General features: G+C 43.0%; 1 pseudogene; it reads right to left on the bottom strand.

The window, feature by feature from the left end:
• Nucleotides 1-2,264: 2,264 nt before the first annotated feature.
• The window catches only part of LOC120124998, a 39,568-nt pseudogene continuing 20,962 nt past the window's right edge, over nt 2,265-20,870 (bottom strand).

The following is a 20,870-nucleotide window of genomic DNA, read 5'->3' as shown; positions in this document are numbered from 1 at the left end:
GTACACATAAACTCATCTTGTTCACCACGAGAGAAGGAGCAATGCAAACCCTCATTAACAAACTCTCTTAATTCCTTTTTACATGCAGTAACAGATAAAAACTTATTTCGTTGCCAATCGCCTAAAGGTCACCTATAGCCCGAAGTCTATCCGCTGTAGGAATATTACACATTACCCATACATCCCTAACCCTCGCAACGCACTCCGTGTAAACTTATTTCATTTCCAATTGCCTAAAGATGTGTATATATAGCCCGAAGTCTATCCACTACTAGACTTTCTAGAGTTTAGAATATCTAACTCAAGTTTACCTCTAAAATGTTTTTGATCCACTGTAATAACATTTTTGTCCGAATGAAGGTTATTTATTATGATAGACACTTTTAGATCAATGCCTCAAAATCTTCATACAGTTATCATACATCCTACATTTTAGTTCTACTAACTTTTTAATATATATTCGGTATTAGAACATAAATGACTAATAACTATCGTTTTGTTCACAAATGAATAAGCACTAGACCCACCACATCCATATAACACTTGATTTAAAGCAAGACAAATGGAGACCAGACTAAAGGAAATCGATAATAACCTTGCTAAGCTACAAAAGATTTGGAAGACAAGTTAAACCAAAATCACAAGATCACCATGGACTCTATTGGTAAAATCTAAAATACTTTGGTTGACCATATTGTGGCTAGGTTGGTAGAATTAAACCTTATAAACATCCAAGGGGATAAGATATCTGAAGGAATAGAAGAGAAAACCGCGCAAAGCTGATGATCACGCCTGAAACTTTTCAGGCATACCCGTGGGATTCTTCCATCACAAGGGCACAAACTTTTGTAATGAACCCTCTGAACAATTCCGAAGATTATCACCAAACTTTTACGAAGAGGATAAGTCCAAAAAGACAAAATATAAGACAAAGTAGTTAAAAGACTAAATGAAGACGATAAAAGAGAAAGAAAATTTTTACGGTATCGATGCCTCAGACCTGAGGCTAGTCTCGGACCTAATCTTCCTCTCTAAGTTCAAAATCCCGGACTTTGCAAAATTCGATAGGAACAATTGTCTCTCTATTCACATCACATTGTTCTACTGAAAAATGATAGGATATGTAGGGAACGATCAACTCTTGATTCACTACTTCCAAGAGAGTTTGATGGGTTCGACAGTCTGTTGGCACAATCAGCTGACCCAAGTTTACATCAGGTCGTGGAGAGATTTCACTAGGTCTTTCATTGAACAATACAAGCATGTGAACAAAATGAGACTGAATTGAGATATGTTGCAAGGTATGGAGAAGAAGGCCAAAGAGAGTTTATGATAATACGCATAACGATGAAAAGATGTAGTTGTGCATGTTCATCCTCCCTTGGATGACTGAAGAATGCTCTTGCAGCATAGTCCGTGTGCTTGTTATAAATTCTTGCATGGTAGCCTCCAATGAGCTAGTATTAGATGAAGACGCTACCCCTTCTTGGAATTATGCCAAGACATATTCGATTGAAAACCTTGGGGCTTGTTAACAATCTGCTGCCGAGATTGATGACTAGCATTAGTTGCTCCTTAATTTCCCTACGAAAAATTTAGATACTACGACATCATATATTATAAGTTTTGAAGTAGGAATTGTTGTTGTTGTTGTTGCTTCAGTTAAACTCTCCTGGTGATTGCCACGACATAATAGGAATACTAAATTGGCCAATTTCACTTCTTTCACCTCATTGGAACGTTGCATATTCTTTATCATGTTTTTTATAGTTGAGAGTTGAGCAGACATTGAATCCTTAATATCTAGCTCAAATGCCCCTGGTGCTCTTCTCCCTATTCCAAGCCTTGAAGAAGGAAACTGGTAGTCATTGTTGGCAATCCTATCAAGAATGTCGAATGCCTCTTCAGGTGACTCGTCTAGCAATGTGCCATTTATCGAGGCACCTAGCATCATCTTGATGGGTGCATTGACTCCATTATAGAACATTACAACTTGAGTTTAATCTTGAAATCCATGATTAGAACACTTGTGAAGCAATCCTTTGTAGTGATCCTAACACTCATACATAGACTCGTCATAAACTTGACAAAAATATGCTAGGTCATTTCTATGTCATTTCTGAGTTGAGTATTCATGTTCGGCAGACTATACCGCAACAAAAAACTTTTACATAGATCAGCTCATGACTCTATCAAACCAGATGGAACTCCACTCAACCAAGCTATTTCTCAGCCGCACAAAGAATAGGGAAATAATTTAAGCTTCAATACATCTTCATGCATTCCTTGTTGCCTGAAAGCATCACACACCTCCAAGAAGCACGAATGTGTTGCCTAACATCTTCCTGAAGCATACCCCCAAATTGTCTTATAGAATTCAGCATGTTAAACATGACTAATAACAATGCCTGGATTGAGATCATCCAAAATAGAAGTAAAGTGATCTCGATTAGCTCTAGGTCGGGGTACAATTCCAGCATTTCGATTTGCAGCGACATTTAGATCTGTTGGATCTTGCACTTGCTGAACGCCTTGGTTTTGATCGTTGTTCATAGCTCTATTAGCACGTTGAACACGTCTTCTTTCTCTGAAAAGTTGTTCAATCTCATGTACTAGAGGATAAAGATGTTCTTCAACGAACCTTCTGGATAAGCAATGGCAAAGCCTGAAAAAGAAAAACAAAGAAAATAACAAGTAAAACTATACTAGAAATAAAGAAGTAAAATAAAAATGCTATAACAAAACTGTAAAACTTTCAATTGCCAATTCCCGATAAAGACGCCAAAAACTTGTTGCGTGCTGTGAGTACTATAAATTGAACGCAAAATATGTGCAAGTATACACAGTCGCACATGTAATAAAAAGTAAGTGAGTGTCGTTCCCATGAGTATTGGAGGAAATTGCAAGTTAAGTTAAAGCACGAAAATTAAATTATCAAAGTATAGTTAGTGTGGTGATATGCACAAATGAGAATACCGTAACACATTGAAATGTATGAGGATGGTATTGAGGAAATGTGATGTTGAATTGTGATGGATATGTGGTAGATGAAAATATTATGGCAATTTGAATAAAAATGTCAAGGCAAGGTAAAATAACAACTTGAAAATTAACTAAAATGACTTTATAATCCTCTCACAAACAAGCTACTATGGGAATGATTGATGGGGTCACTCAGGAATCCTAATTCTCACCTTTAAGAATGGTCTAAACTGTTATGGATCACTTGCTCGACAGAGTTCACTAAGAGTGTCCCTATGCTATCTCTAGTAAAAAAACATGACAGACTAGAATGCCACATCAAATCCTCTTGGCCTGAAACATCAACATCTAAACTATTGATTAAGCTCAACTCCTATTAGTCGTTGAAATCCAACTTAGTTTCTCTCGAGCACTAAGTTGGATTAGACTCTAGTTATCATCTAAAACACATTGTTAATGGTGATATTCCCTTAGTTTCTCTCGAACACTAAGGATCTATAACTTAGTTTCTCTCGAACACTAAGTATCTGACGCCAGATAGAATAGTGATTATCCTGCAAGCGCTCCAACAGATGATTCACAAGAGAAAATTCACCCAAAAAAATCAAGAGAAAAAAGTCTCTAGGGTTTAATAAAATATTATCAAATCAAACAATGCCAAAATCAGTCCACAAGCCGGACTGTTATAGCCAAAAATCGTCTTTATTCGAATTTTGCCAAAAATAGCAAAATCCCAAAAATCACTCTAAATTGAAAATTCGAAATAAAATAAGCAATCTCCAAAAAATCTAGCCTAAATCGGATTTAAATTGACTTCCTAATTAAAAATCGAAATATTACCATAAATAGTAAAAAATATCTAATTCTAGTGATTCAGAGGGGAAAATGGCAGAATTTGAGGTTGAAAAAAAGGCCACATGGAGCGTAGCTCATATGGAGAGCGTGCGCGTCGAAAAGAGCTTTCCAGATTGGGGTCTTATACGGGATTCTGACACCTGTAGCCAAAGTTATGGCCAAAAGACTGAAACATACTCGAAACGACCCCAATGAGGAACATGTCACAATCAATTCCCGCCTTTGCGCTGATATGCCAATTCATGGTATCTCAGCGCCATCAAGGTGCAATCTGACAGCTCAACATCATCTGTCTCGGATCCCCCTGCATCAGTCACCCCGGGTTAGAAAGAACTCGTCCTTGAGTTCAGAGTAGTGTCATCAGAATCCACAAAACAATGACTCAGGTGCTTCACATTAAAGACATCAAAAGTCTTCAAGTGGCTGGGAAGGCGCAACCTGTAAGCATTATCATTAATCTTCTGCACGACCTCACAAGGTCCAATCTTCCGATCCTTAAGCTTATTATACTCACCAACAGGAAAACGATCACGAGTTAAAACAACCCAAACAAAATCACAACATAAAAAAGTACCTGACGACGATGATTGTCAACCCGAGTCTTGTACTTGGTATTGCTCTCATGAATGGTTTGTTTCACCAACTCATGGATACCCCGAAGATGCTTTGCCATCTCATCTGCTTTAGGACTGAAATGACCTATAAGTGGAATAAGGGCTAAGTCCAGCACCCCGGATGGGTTCTGACCATAGACAATCTCAAATGGGCTTAAACCTATGGTTATATTTTTTGATCTGTTGTAGGCAAATTCTGCCTGAGGCAATGCCAAATCCTACTGCTTCGGCTTCTTTCCTGCCAAACACCTCAAGAGGTTTCCCAAACTTCGGTTCACCACCTCGGTCTGGCCATCCGTCTGGGGGTGGTAGGCGCTACTGAAATTCAACTGCGTTCCCAGTTTCCCCCACATGCTCTTTCAGAAATGACTGATGAACTTAGTATCACGATCTGAAGTGATGGATCGATGAACACCATGTAAACGCATAATCTCCTTGAAATAGAGATGGACAATCCGGTCAGCATCCATAGTCTTTCTGCAAGCTACAAAATGAGCCATCTTGGAAAACCTGTCAACCACAACAAAGATAGAATCCGAGGCCCTTTGGGTGCGGGGTAATCCTAGTACAAAATCCATGTTGACATCAAACCAAGGAGCTTCAGGAACAGGAAAGGGAGTGTACAAGCCCGCATTGGTGAGAACTCCCTTAGATCGCTGGCAGACATAACAACGGTCCATATAATGGGCCACATCACTAGTCAACTTGGGCCAATAAAAGTCAGAAGAGATAAGGGCCAAGGTCTTATCTCGGCCAAAGTGTCCCTCATTATGGAGTTCACTTATAATTTGCTGCCTCAATGAACAATCTGGAATGCACAACTGTAATCGACGAAACAGATACCCATTATGAAAAAAAAAATCATGACGGTGACCCTCAGTTACCTCCTGAAATATCATTCCAAAGGAAGGATCAACTGCATACATATCTGTGAACGTCTCAAAGCCTGCAACTTTAGTACTCATGGTGGTGAAAAGTAAGGTACGATGGCTCAGGGCATCTGCGACGCGGTTCAAACTCCCTGCTTGGTGCCTCAGCGTAAAAGTGAATTCTGGCAATTATGCCACCCACTTGGCATAACGTCTACTCAGCTTGTGTTGTCCATTGATGTACTTCAAGGCCTCATGATCGGTAAACAGAATAAACTCCTTCTGTACTAGGTAGTGACGCCAATGCTTCAGGGACTGAACTATGGCATAGAACTCCAGATCATAAGTGGAATAATTTTTCTTTGATCCCGATAGTTTTTCACTGAAAAAAGAAACCGGACGACCTGCCTGACTCAGAACACCACTAATGCCAATGCCAGATGCATCACAATTTACCTCGAACACTTTGTTAAAATCTGGAAGTGCCAAAACTGGAGCCTTGGTCATCTTCTACTTGACCAGTTGAAAACTGGCCTCTGCCTCCTCAGACCACTTGAAATCACGCCCCTTGAGGCACTCTGTGATAGGGGCGATCAGAGTACTGAAATTTCTAATGAATCGGCGGTAAAAAGACGCCAAGCCATGGAAACTTCGGATGTCATGTAAGGTCTTTGGTCTGGGCCACTCCAAGACTGCATCTACGTTTGACTGATCTGCATGAACACCATCAGTAGACACAACAAAACCAAGAAAAGTCACAGAAGTAGTGAAGAAAGAACACTTCTTTTGATTGACAAACAAGCACTCCGTTTTCAGCATCTCAAAAATAGCACGAAGGTGATCGAAGTGTGAAGTCCATGTCAGACTATAAACGAGGATATCATCGAAGTAAACTACAACAAATTTCCCCATAAAAGGCCGCAAGACCTGATGCATAAATCTCATGAACGTACCGGGCGCATTGGATAGCCCGAAAGGCATGACCATCCACTCATACAACCCTTGTGGCGTTTTAAACGCCGTCTTCCACTCATCTCCAGGTCTTATTCTGATTTGGTGGTAACCACTCTTAAGGTCAATTTTTGAGAAGACCTTAGAACCAGATAGTTGATCTAACATATCATCTAGATGGGGAATTGGAAACCGGTACTTAACTTTAATTCTGTTGATCGCTCGGCTGTCAACACACATACGCCAAGAACCATCTTTCTTTGGAACTAGCAGAGCAGGGACTACACATGAGCTCATACTCTCTCGGATATAGCCACTCTCCAACAACTCTTCCACCTGTCGCTGCAACTCTTCAGCCTCTTTGGGACTGAGGAGATACGCTGGTCGATTTGGCAAACTTGACCCAGGAACAAGGTCAATTTGATGCTGAATATCCCTCATAGGTGGTAGCCCAAGAGGAAGATCCTCTGGCATCAAGTTAGAGAATTCTGCTAGCAGCCGCTGCACTTCTACTGGTAAATCTGCATCCATGTCTACTGCATTGTTCTCGCAAGGTAGTAAGGCATAGACCACGTCGCCATGCTCAATCTAATCTAAAAACCTGGACATAGAAAGCAGAGTAGTATTATGGGTTACCGGGGTAGGAGTGAGTCCTTCCCGCCGGGGTGCCAACACAATCATTTTTCCCTTGATGCTAAGGGAATATGTATTCTTCTGTCCATCATGAATGACACTGCGATCATACTGCCAGGGTCGACCCAACAATATATGACACGCATCCATAGACACAACATCACACCAGGCATTATCAAAATATTTTCTACCAATTGAAAAAGACACGAGGCATCGCCTATCAACTGTTACCTCACTGCCTTTATTTAGCCATGACAGCTTGTATGGCTTAGGATGACGGTCCGTCTTCAACTGCAATTTCTGGACAACCTCCTCGGACACTACATTCTCACAACTGTCGCTTTCAATGATCATTTTGCAGACTTTATCTGCAACTGTGCAAGTCGTGTGGAAAATATTGGTTCTCAAACAATCTTCCCCTGAATCGCCCTTGGGAGTAAGTAGACTCTTGCAAACGACCAGAGTCTCATGACCATCTCCATACAGCACATCATCAGTCTCATCATCGTCATACACGGGTTCGCCAATCTCCTTAGTCTCGTCTTCCGCGTTTTCCTCAATCAACAAATTTTTGCCCTTTTGACTAGCAGGCTTCCTGCAATCAGTCGCCCTATGCCCTTGTTCACCACAACGAAAAACATCTAATAGTAGGGTTAGAATTACCTTACGGTGGCTGTTGAGCAGGACGGGAATCCTAAGGATGAACTGGTCGACTGTTGTGATCGTTCCTGATCACTGGTCTCCTGTTTTACTGTTTTTCAACAGCAAGTGCACGCTGGTAAGCTTCCGAAACACTCCACAGTGAATGAAGGCTGAGGACATCTTGTAAGGGCTGGCGTAAACCCCCAAATACCGCGCCACCATTTACTCCTCCGTCTCAGATAAATTGTTCCGGGCGACCAATTGGTAAAACTCCTCCGTGTAATCATCGACTGATCGTGCGCCCTGCCTCAACGCATGAAGTCGCTGAAACAAGGTTTGCGTGTAGCCGAAGGGAAGGAAGTGACCCTTCATCTTCTTCTTCATCTTCTCCCAATCAATGATCTTGGTCTTGCCCTGTCTTTCTCGTGAACGTCATAACTGTTCCCACCACGCAGATGCTCTGCCCTTGAGTTTGATGGCAATCAGTTTCACTTTCACACGATCAGGGACTTCCTTGTATTCAAAAATACGCTCTACTTCATTAATCCAATCCACGAATCCCTTGGCCTATAACGTACCAGAAAACTAAGGGAGATTGACCCAAAAATTGAGGTCTCCATAACGCTCTTCCCGACCACAGTGTTCCCGGAATAGAGTACGATTGTGATATGGGTTTTCGAAAGCGGAATTGGTATCGTGATCAGAGGCCTCACGATCCTCGAAATCCTGCGCCGCCAGGCGCTAGGTTAATTCTGCGACTTGCCTCTGTAAATCCGCAATCATCACAACCTGAACGTTGCGATCACGGCGTTGGGCTTCCTCATTCGGAACCTTCTCACGACGACCACGACCACGACCTCCAGCCATTGAAACTGGTGAAATTTCCCAGGAAGACGTTGAAGCTCTGATACCAACTGACGCTAGACAGAATAGTGATTATCCTGCAAGTGCTCCAACAGATGATTCACAAGAGAAAATTCGCCCAAAAAAATCCAGAGAAAAAAAGTCTCTAGGGTTTAATAAAATATTATCAAATCAAACAATGCAAAAATCAATCCACAAGTCGGACTGTTATAGCCAAAAATCGTCTTTATTCGAATTTTGCAAAAAATAGCAAAATCTCAAAAAATCACTCTAAATTGAAATTTGAAATAAAATAAACAATATCCAAAAAATCCGACCTAAATCAGATTTAAATTGACTTCCTAACTAACAATCGAAATATTACCATAAATAGTAAAAAATATCTAATTCTAGTGATTCAGAGGGGAAAACGGCAGAATTTGAGGTTAAAAAAGGCCACATGGAGCGTAGCTCATGTGAAGAGCGTGCGCGTCAAAAAGAGCTTTCCGGATTGGGGTCTTATGCGCGATTCTTACACCTGTAGCCAAAGTTATGGCCAAAAGACTGAAACATACTCAAAACGACCCCAATGAGGAACATGTCAAAATCAATTCCCACCTTTGCACTGATCTGCCAATTCATGGTATCTCAGCGCCATCAAGGTGCAATCTGACAGCTCAGCATCATCTGTCTCGGATTCCCCTGCATCAGTCACCCCGGGTTGGAAAGAACTCGTCCTCGAGTTTAGAGTAGTGTCATCAGAATCCACAAAACAATGACTCAGGTGCTTCACATTAAAGACATCAGAAGTCTTCAAGTGGCTGGGAAGGCGCAACCTGTAAGCATTATCATTGATCTTCTGCACGACCTCACAAGGTCCAATCTTCCGATCCTTAAGCTTATTATACTTACCAATAGGAAAACGATCACGAGTTAATACAGCCCAAACAAAATCACCAACATCAAAAAGTACCTGACGACGATGATTGTCGACCCGAGTCTTGTACTTAGTATTGCTCTCATGAATGGTTTGTTTCACATGCTCATGGATACCCCGAAGATACTTTGCCATCTCATCTGCTTTAGGACTGAAACGACCTATACGTGGAATAGAGGCTAAGTCCAGCACCCCGGATGGGTTCTGACCATAGAGAATCTCAAATGGGCTTAAACCTGTGGTTCTATTTCTTGATCTGTTGTAGGCAAATTCTGCCTGAGGCAATGCCAAATCCCACTGCTTTAGCTTCGTTCCTGCCAAACACCTCAAGAGGTTTCCCAAACTTCGGTTCACCACCTCGGTCTGGCCATTCGTCTGGGGGTGGTAGGCGCTACTGAAATTCAACTGCGTTTCCAGTTTCCCCCATAGGCTCTTCCAGAAATGACTGATGAACTTAGTATCACGATCTGAAGTGATGGATCGAGGAACTCCATGTAAACGTACAATCTCCTTGAAATAAAGATGAGCAATCCGGTTACCATCCATAGTCTTTCTGCAAGCTACAAAATGAGCCATCTTGGAAAACTTGTCAACCACAACAAAGATAGAATCCGAGGCCCTTTGGGTGCGGGGTAAGCCTAGTACAAAATCCATCCTGACATCGAACCAAGGAGCTTCAAGAACAGGTAAGGGAGTGTACAAGCCCGCATTGGTGAGAACTCCCTTAGATTGCTGGCACACATAACAACGGTCCACATAATGGGCCACATCACTAGTCAACTTGGGCCAATAAAAGTTAGAAGAGATAAGGGCCAAGGTCTTATCTCGGCCAAAGTGTCCCTCATTATGGAGTTCACTTATAATTTCCTACCTCAATGAACAATCTGGAATGCACAAATGTAATCCACGAAACATATACCCATTATGCAAAACAAAATCATGACGGTAACCCTCAGTTACCTCCTGAAATATCATTCCAAATGAAGGATCAGCTGCATACATATCTGTGAACGTCTCAAAGCCTGCAACTTTAGTACTCATGGTGGTGAGAAGTAAGGTACGACGGCTCAGGGCATCTGCGACGCGGTTCAAACTCCCTACTTGGTGCCTCAGCATAAAAGTGAATTCTTGCAAGTATGCCACCCACTTGGCATGACGTCTACTCAGCTTGTGTTGTCCATTGATGTACTTCAAGGCATCATGATCGGTAAACAGAATAAGCTCCATCTGTACTAGGTAGTGACGCCAATGCTTTAGGGACTGAACTATGGCATAGAACTCCAGATCATAAGTGGAATAATTTTTCTTTCATTCCGATAGTTTTTCACTGAAAAAAGCAACCGGACGACCTGCCTGACTCAGAACACCACCAATGCCAACGCCAGATGCATCACAATTTACCTCGATCACTTTGTCAAAATCTGGAAGTGCCAAAACTGGAGCCTCGGTCATCTTCTGCTTGACCAGTTGAAAACTGACCTCTGCCTTCTCAGACCACTGGAAATCATGCCCCATGAGGCACTCTGTGATAGGGGCGATCAGAGTACTAAAATTTCTAATGAATCGGTGGTAAAAAGACGCCAAGCCATGGAAACTTCGGATGTCATGTAAGGTCTTTGGTCTGGGCTACTCCAAGACTGCATCTACCTTTGACTGATCTGCATGAACACCATCAGTAGACACAACAAAACCAAGAAAAGTCACAGAAGTAGTGAAGAAAGAACACTTCTTTTGATTGACAAACAAGCACTCCATTTTCAGCATCTCAAAAATAGCACGGAGGTGATCGAAGTGTGAAGTCCATGTCGGACTATAAACGAGGATATCATCAAAGTAAACTACAACAAATTTCCCCATAAAAGGCCGCAAGTCCTGATGCATAAATCTCATGAACGTACTGGGCGTATTGGATAGCCCGAAAGGCATGACCATCCACTCATACAACCCTTGTGGAGTTTTAAACGCTGTCTTCCACTCATCTCCAGGTCTTATTCTGATTTGGTGGTAACCACTCTTAAGGTCAATTTTTGAGAAGACCTTAGAACCAGATAGTTGATCCAGCATATCATCTAGACGGGGAATTGGAAACCGGTACTTAACTGTAATTCTGTTGATCGCTCGGCTGTCAACACACATACGCCAAGAACCATCTTTCTTTGGCGCTAGCAGAGCAGGGATTGCACATGGGCTCATACTATCTCGGATATAGCCCCTCTCCAACAACTCTTCCACCTGTCGCTGCAACTCTTCAGCCTCTTTGGGACTGAGGCTATATGCTAGTCGATTTGGCAAACTTGACCCAGGAACAAGGTCAATTTGATGCTGAATATCCCTCATAGGTGGTAGCCCAGGAGGAAGATCCTCTGGCATCAAGTTAGAGAATTCTGCTAGCAGCCGCTGTACTTCTACTGGTAAATCTGCATCCACGTCTACTGCATTGTTCTCGCAAGGTAGTAAGGCATAGACCACGTCGCCATGCTCAATCTCGTCTAAAAACCTGGACATAGAAAGCAGAGTAGTATTATGGGTTACTGGGGTAGGAGTGAGTCATTCCCGCCGGGGTGCCAACACAATCATTTTTCCCTTGATGCTAAGGGAATATGTATTCTTCCGTCCATCATGAATGACACTGCGATCATACTGCCAGGGTTGACCCAACAATATAGGACACGCATCCATAGACACAACATCACACCAGGCATTATCAAAATATTTTCTACCAATTGAAAAAGACACGAGGCATCGCCTATCAACTGTTACCTCACTGCCTTTATTTAGCCATGATAGCTTGTATGGCTTAGGATGATGGTCCGTCTTCAACTGCAATTTCTGGACAACCTCCTCGGACACTACATTCTCACAACTGCCGCTGTCAATGATCATTTTGCAGACTTTATCTGCAACTATGCAGGTCGTGTGGAAAATATTAGCTCTCAACCAATCGTCCTCTGAATCGCCCTTGGGAGTAAGTAGACTCTTACGAACAACCAGAGTCTCATGACCATCTCCATAAAGCACATCATCAGTCTCATCATCGTCATACACGGGTTCGCCAATCTTCTCAGTCTCGTCTTTCGCGTTTTCCTCAATCAACAAATTTTTGCCCTTTTGACTAGAAGGCTTCCTGCAATCAATCGCCCTATTCCCTTGTTCACCACAACGAAAACATCTAATAGTAGGGTTAGAATTACCCTGCGGTGGCTGTTGAGCAGGACGGGAATCCTGAGGACGAACTGGTCGACTGTTGTGATCGTTCCTGATTACTAGTCTCCTGTTTTACTGTTTTTCAATAGCAAGTGCACGCTGGTAAGCTTCCGAAACACTCCACAGTGAATGAAGGCTGAGGACATCTTGTAAGGGCTGGCGTAAACCCCCCAAATACTACGCCATCATTTGCTCTTCCGTCTCAGATAAATCGTTCCAGGCGACCAATTGGTAAAACTCCTCCGTGTAATCATCGACTGATCGTACGCCCTACCTCAACGCATGAAGTCGCTGAAACAAGGTTTGCGTGTAGCCGAAGGGAAGGAAGTGACCCTTCATCTTCTCCCAATCAATGATCTTGGCCTTGCCCTGTCTTTCTCGTGAACGTCGCAACTGTTCCCACCACGCAGATGCTCTGCCCTTGAGTTTGATGGCGATCAGTTTCACTTTCACACGATCAGGGACTTTCTTGTATTCAAAAATACGCTCTACTTCATTAATCCAGTCCACGAATCCCTCAGCCTATAACGTACCAGAAAACTTAAGAAGATCGACCCGAAAACTGAGGTCTCCATGACGCTCTTCCCGACCACGATGTTCCCGGAATAGAGCACGATTGTGATATGGGTTTTCGAAATCGGAATTGGTATCGTGATCAGAGGCCTCACGATCCTCGAAATCGTACGCCGCCAGGCGTTGGGTTAATTCTGCGACTTGCCTATGCAAATCCATAATCATCACATCCTGAACGTTGCGATCAAGGCGCTGGGCTTCCTCATTCGGAACCTGCTCACGACGACCATGACCACGACCTCCAGCCATTAAAACTGGTGTAATTTCCCAGGAAGATGTTGAAGCTCTGATACCAACTGACGCCAGACATAATAGTGATTATCCTGCAAGCGCTCCAACAGATGATTCACAAGAGAAAATTCGCCCAAAAAAATCCAGAGAAAAAAGTCTCTAGGGTTTAATAAAATATTATCAAATCAAACAATGCCAAAATCAGTCCACAAGCCGGACTGTTATAGCCAAAAATCGTTTTTATTCGAATTTTGCAAAAAATAGCAAAATCCAGAAAATCACTCTAAATTGAAATTCGAAATAAAATAAGCAATATCCAAAAAATCCGGCCTAAATTGGATTTAAATTGACTTCCTAATTGACAATCGAAATATTATTATAAATAGTAAAAAATATCTAATTCTAGTGATTCGGAGGGGAAAACGGCAGAATTTGAGGTTAAAAAAAGGCCACATGGAGCGTAGCTCATGTGAAGAGCGTGCGCGTCAAAAAGAGCTTTCCGGATTGGGGTCTTATGCGCGATTCTGACACTTGTAGCCAAAGTTATGGCCAAAAGACCGAAACATACTCAAAACGACCCCAATGAGGAACATGTCACAATCAATTCCCGGATTTGCGCTGATTTGCCAATTCATGGTATCTCAACACCATCAAGGTGCAATCTAACAGCTCAGCATCATCTGTCTCGGATCCCCCTGTATCAATCACCCCGGGTTAGAAAGAACTCGTCATCGAGTTCAGAGTAGTGTCATCAGAATCCATAAAACAATGACTCAGGTGCTTCACATTAAAGACATCAGAAGTATTCAAGTGGCTGGGAAGGCGCAACCTGTAAGCATTATCAATGATCTTCTGCACGACCTCACAAGGTCCAATCTTCTGATCCTTAAGCTTATTATACTCACCAACAGGAAAACGATCACATGTTAATACAGCCCAAACAAAATCACCAACATCAAAAAGTACATGACGACGATGATTGTCGACCGGAGTCTTGTACTTACTATTGCTCTCATGAATGGTTTGTTTCACCTGCTCATGGATACCCCGAAGATACTTTTCTATCTCATCTACTTTAGGACTAAAATGACCTATACGTGGAACAGGGGCTAAGTCCAGCACCCCGAATGGGTTCTGACCATAGACAATCTCAAATGGGCTTAAACCTGTGGTTCTGTTTTTTGATCTGTTGTAGGCAAATTCTGCCTAAGGCAATGCCAAATCCCACTGCTTCGGCTTCGTTCCTGCCAAACACCTCAAGAGGTTTCCCAAACTTCGGTTCACCACCTCGGTCTGGCCATCCGTCTGGTGGTGGTAGGCGCTACAGAAATTCAACTGCGTTCCCAGTTTCCCCCACAGGCTCTTCCAGAAATAACTGATGAACTTAGTATCATGATCTGAAGTGATGGATCGAGGAACACCATTTAAACGCACAATCTCCTTGAAATAAAGATGGGCAATCTGGTCAGCATCCATAGTATTTCTGCAAGCTACAAAATGAGCCATCTTGTAAAACCTGTCAACCACAAAAAAGATAGAATCCGAGGCCCTTTGGGTGCGGGGTAAGCCTAGTACAAAATCCATGCTGACATCGAGCCAAGGAGCTTCAGGAACAGGTAAGGGAGTGTACAAGCCCGCATTGGTGAGAACTCCCTTAGATCGCTGGCACACATAACAATGGTCTACATAATGGGCCACATCACTAGTCAACTTGGGCCAATAAAAGTCAGAAGAGATAAGGGCCAAGGTCTTATCTCGGCCAAAGTGTCCCCCATTATGGAGTTCACTTATAATTTACTGCCTCAATGAGCAATCTGGAATGCACAAATGTAATCCACGAAAAAGATACCCATTATGCAAAACAAAATCATGACAGTGACCCTCAGTTACCTCCTGAAATATCATTCCAAAGGAAGGATCAGCTGCATACATATCTGTGAACGTCTCAAAGCCTGCAACTTTAGTACTCATGGTGGTGAGAAGTAAGGTACGATGGCTCAGGGCATCTGCGACGCGGTTCAAACTCCCTGCTTGGTGCCTCAGCATAAAAGTGAATTCTTGCAAGTATGTCACCCACTTGGCATGACGTCTACTCAGCTTGTGTTGTCCATTGATGTACTTCAAGGCCTCATGATGGGTAAACAGAATAAACTCCTTATGTACTAGGTAGTGACGTTAATGCTTCAGGGACTGAACTATGGCATAGAACTCCAGATCATAAGTGGAATAATTTTTCTTTGATCCCGATAGTTTTTCAGTGAAAAAGCAACCGGACGACCTGCCTGACTCAGAACTCCACCAATGCCAACGCCAGATGCATCACAATTTACCTCGAACACTTTGTCAAAATCTGGAAGTGCCAAAACTGGAGCCTCGGTCATCTTCTGCTTGACCAGTTGAAAACTGGCCTCTGTCTCCTCAGACCACTGGAAATCACGCCCCTTGAGGCACTCTGTGATAGGGGCGATCAGAGTACTGAAATTTCTAATGAATCGGCGGTAAAAAGACGCCAAGCCATGGAAACTTCGGATGTCATGTAAGGTCTTTGGTCTAGGCCACTCCAAGACTACATCTACCTTTGACTGATATGCATGAATACCATCAGTAGACACAACAAAACCAAGAAAAGTCACAGATGTAGTGAAGAAAGAACACTTCTTTTGATTGACAAACAAGCACTCCGTTTTCAGCATCTCAAAAACAGCACGGAGGTGATCGAAGTGTGAAGTCCATGTCGGACTATAAACGAGGATATCATCGAAGTAAACTACATCAAATTTCCCCATAAAAGGCCACAAGACCTGATGCATAAATCTCATGAACGTACTGGGCGCACTAGATAGCCCGAAAGGCATGACCATCCACTCATACAACCCTTGTGGCGTTTTAAACGCCGTCTTCCACTCATCTCCAGGTCTTATTCTGATTTAGTGGTAATCACTCTTAAGGTCAATTTTTGAGAAGACCTTAAAACCAGATAATTGATCCAACATATCATCTAGACGGGGAATTGGAAACCGATACTTAACTGTAATTATGTTGATCGATCGGCTGTCAACACACATACGCCAAGAACCTTCTTTCTTTGGCACTAGCAGAGCAGGGACTGCACATGGGCTCATACTCTCTCGGATATAGCCCCTCTCCAACAACTCTTCCACCTGTCGCTGTAACTCTTCAACCTCTTTGGGACTGAGGCGATATGCTGGTCGATTTGGCAAACTTGACCCAGGAACAAGGTCAATTTGATGCTGAATATCCCTCATAGGTGGTAGCCCAGGAGGAAGATCCTCTGGCATCAAGTTAGAGAATTCTGCTAGCAGCCACTGTACTTCTACTGGTAAATCTGCATCCACGTCTACTGCATTGTTCTCACAAGGTAGTAAGGCATAGACCATGTCGCCATGCTCAATCTCATCTAAAAACCTGGACATAGAAAGAAGAGTAGTATTATGGGTTACTGGGGTAGGAGTGAGTCCTTCCCGCCGGGGTGCCAACACAATCTTTTTTCCCTTGATGCTAAGGGAATATGTATTCTTCCGTCCATCATGAATGAAACTGCGATCATACTGCCAGGGTCGACCCAACAATATATGACACGCATCCATAGACACAACATTACACCAGGCATTATCAAAATATTTTCTACCAATTGAAAAAGACACGAGGCATCGCCTATCAACTGTTACCTCACTGCCTTTATTTAGCCATGACAGCTTGTATGGCTTAGGATGACGGTCCGTATTCAACTGCAATTTCTGGACAACCTCCTCGGACACTACATTCTCACAACTGCCGCTGTCAATGATCATTTTGACTAGCACATCATCAGTCTCATCATCGTCATACATTGGTTCGCCAATCTCTTCAGTCTCGTCTTCCGCGTTTTCCTCAATCAACAAATTTTTGCCCTTTTGACTAGCAGGCTTCCTGCAATCAGTCGCCCTATGCCCTTTGTTCACCACAATGAAAACATCTAATAGTAGGGTTAGAATTACCCTGCGGTGGCTGTTGAGCAGGACGGGAATCCTGAGGATGAACTGGTCGACTGTTGTGATCATTCCTGATCATTGGTCTCCTATTTTACTGTTTTTCAACAGCAAGTGCACGCTGGTAAGCTTCCAAAACACTCCACAGTGAATGAAGGCTGAGGACATCTTGTAAGAGCTGGCGTAAACCCCCCAAATACTGCGCCACCATTTGCTCTTTCGTCTCAGATAAATAGTTTCGGGTGACCAATTGATAAAACTCCTCCGTGTAATCATCGACTGATCGTGCGCCCTGCCTCAATGCATGAAGTCGCTGAAACAAGGTTTGCGTGTAGCCGAAGGGAAGGAAGTGACCCTTCATCTTCTCCCAATCAATGATCTTGGCCTTGCCCTGTCTTTCTCTTGAACGTCGCAACTGTTCCCACCACACAGTTGTTCTGCCCTTGAGTTTGATGGCGATCAGTTTCACTTTCACACGATCAGGGACTTTCTTGTATTCAAAAATACGCTCTACTTCATTAATCCAATCCACGAATCCCTCGGCCTGTAACGTACCAAAAAACTCAGAGAGATCGACCCGAAAACCGAGGCCTCCATGACGCTCTTCCTGACCACGGTGTTCCCGGAATAGAGCACGATTGTGATATGGGTTTTTGAAAGTGGAATTGGTATCGTGATCAGAGGCCTCACGATCCTCGAAATCCTGTGCCGCCAGGCGTTGGGTTAATTCTACGACTTGCCTCTGTAAATCCGCAATCATTACATCCTGAACGTTGCGATCACGGCGTTGGGGTTCCTCATTCGAAACCTGCTCAAGACGACCACGACCACGACCTCCAGCCATTGAAACTGGTGAAATTTCCCAGGAAGATGTTGAAGCTCTGATACCAACTAACGCCAGACAGAATAGTGATTATCTTGCAAGCGCTCCAACAGATGATTCACAAGAGAAAATTCGCCCAAAAAATCCAGAGAAAAAAAGTCTCTAGGGTTTAATAAAATATTATCAAATCAAACAATGCCAAAATCAGTCCACAAGTCGGACTGTTATAGCAAGAAATCGTCTTTATTCGAATTTTTCCAAAAATAGAAAAATCCTGAAAATCACTCTAAATTGAAATTCGAAATAAAATAAGCAATCTCCAAAAAATCCGGCCTAAATCGGATTTAAATTGACTTCCTAATTGACAATCGAAAAATTACCATAAATAGTAAAAAATATCTAATTCTAGTGATTCAGAGGGGAAAATGGAAGAACTTGAGGTTGAAAAAAAGGTCATATTGAGCGTAGCTCATGTGAAGAGCGTGAGTGTCGAAAATAGCTTTCCGGATTGGGTTCTTATGCGCGATTCTGACACCTGTAGCCAAAGTTATAGCCAAAAGACTGAAACATACTCAAAATGACCCCAATGAGGAACATGTCACAATCAATTCCCGCCTTTGCGCTGATCTGCCAATTCATGGTATCTCAGCACCATCAATGTGCAATCTGACAGCTCAGCATAATCTATCTCGGATCCCCCTGCATCAGTCACCCCGGGTTGGAAAGAACTCGTCCTCGAGTTCAGAGTATTGTCATCAGAATCCACAAAACAATGACTCAGGTGCTTCACATTAAAAACATCAAAAGTCTTCAAGTGGCTGGGAAGGCGCAACCTGTAAGCATTATTATTGATCTTCTGCATGACCTCACAAGGTCCAATCTTCCGATCCTTAAGCTTATTATACTCACCAACAGGAAAACGATCACGAGTTAATACAACCCAAACAAAATCACCAACATCAAAAAGTACCTGACGACGATGATTGTCGACCCGAGTCTTGTACTTGGTATTGCTCTCTTGAATGGTTTGTTTCACATGCTCATGGATACCCCGAAGATACTTCTCCATCTCATCTGATTTAGGATTGAAACGACCTATACTTGGAATAGGGGCTAAGTCCAGCACCCCGGATGGGTTCTGACCATAGACAATCTCAAATGGGCTTAAACCTGTGGTTCTATTTTTTGATCTGTTGTAGGCAAATTCTGCCTGAGGCAATGCCAAATCCCACTGCTTCGGCTTCTTTCCTGCCAAACACCTCAAGAGGTTTCCCAAACTTCGGTTCACCACCTCGGTCTGGCCATCCGTCTGGGGTGGTAGGCGCTACTGAAATTCAACTGCGTTCCTAGTTTCCCCCACAGGCTCTTCCAGAAATGACTGATGAACTTAGTATCACGATCTGAAGTGATGGATCGAGGAACACCATGTAAATGCACAATCTCCTTAAAATAGAGATGGGCAATCAGGTCAGCATCCATAGTCTTTCTGCAAGCTACAAAATGAGCCATCTTGGAAAACCTGTCAACCACAAAAAAGATAGAATCCGAGGCCCTTTGGGTGCGGGCTAAGCCTAGTACAAAATCCATGCTGACATCGAACCAAGGAGCTTCAGGAACAGGTAAGGGAGTGTACAAGCCCGCATTGGTGAGAACTCCCTTAGATCGCTGGCACACATAACAACGGTCCACATAATGGGCCACATCACTAATCAACTTGGGCCAATAAAAGTCAGAAGAGATAAGGGCCAAGGTCTTATCTCGGCCAAAGTGTCCCTCATTATGGAGTTCACTTATAATTTGCTGCCTCAATGAACAATCTAGAATGCACAAATGTAATCCACGAAACAGATACCAATTATGCAAAACAAAATCATGACGGTGACCCTCAGTTACCTCCTGAAATATCATTCCAAAGGAAGGATCAACTGCATACATATCTGTGAACGTCTCAAAGACTATAACTTTAGTACTCATGGTGGTGAGAAGTAAGGTACGACGGCTCAGGTTATCTGCGACGCGGTTCAAACTCCCTGCTTGGTGCCTCAGCGTAAAAGTGAATTCTTGCAAGTATGCCACCCACTTGGCATGACGTCTACTCAGCTTGTGTTGTCCATTGATGTACTTCAAGGCCTTATGATCGGTAAACAGAATAAACTCCTTCTATACTAGGTAGTGACGCCAATGCTTCAGGGACTGAACTATGGCATAGAACTCCATATCATAAGTGGAATAATTTTTCTTTGATCCCGATAGTTTTTCACTGAAAAAAGAAACCGGATGACCTGCCTGACTCAGAACACCACCAATGCCAATGCCAGATGCATCACAATTTACCTCGAACACTTTGTCAAAATCTGGAAGTGCCAAAACTGGAGCCTCGGTCATCTTCTGCTTGACCAGTTGAAAACTAGCCTCTGTCTCCTCGGACCACTGGAAATCACGCCCCTTGAGGCACTCTGTGATAGGGGCGATCAGAGTACTGAAATTTCTAATGAAATGGCGGTAAAAAGACGCCAAGCCATGGAAACTTCGGATGTCATGTAAGGTCTTTGGTCTGGGCCACTCCAAGACTGCATCTACCTTTGACTGATCTACATGAACACCATCAGTAGACACAACAAAACCAAGAAAAGTCACAGAAGTAGTGAAGAAAGAACACTTCTTTTGATTGACAAACAAGCACTCTGTTTTCAGCATCTCAAAAACAGCACGGAGGTGATCGAA

This window comes from Hibiscus syriacus, unplaced genomic scaffold (genome assembly GCF_006381635.1).
Source record: "Hibiscus syriacus cultivar Baekdansim isolate YM2019G1 unplaced genomic scaffold, ASM638163v2 tig00110429_pilon, whole genome shotgun sequence".
NCBI lineage: Eukaryota > Viridiplantae > Streptophyta > Magnoliopsida > Malvales > Malvaceae > Hibiscus > Hibiscus syriacus.
This window is presented reverse-complemented; position numbering and strand designations above follow the sequence as displayed.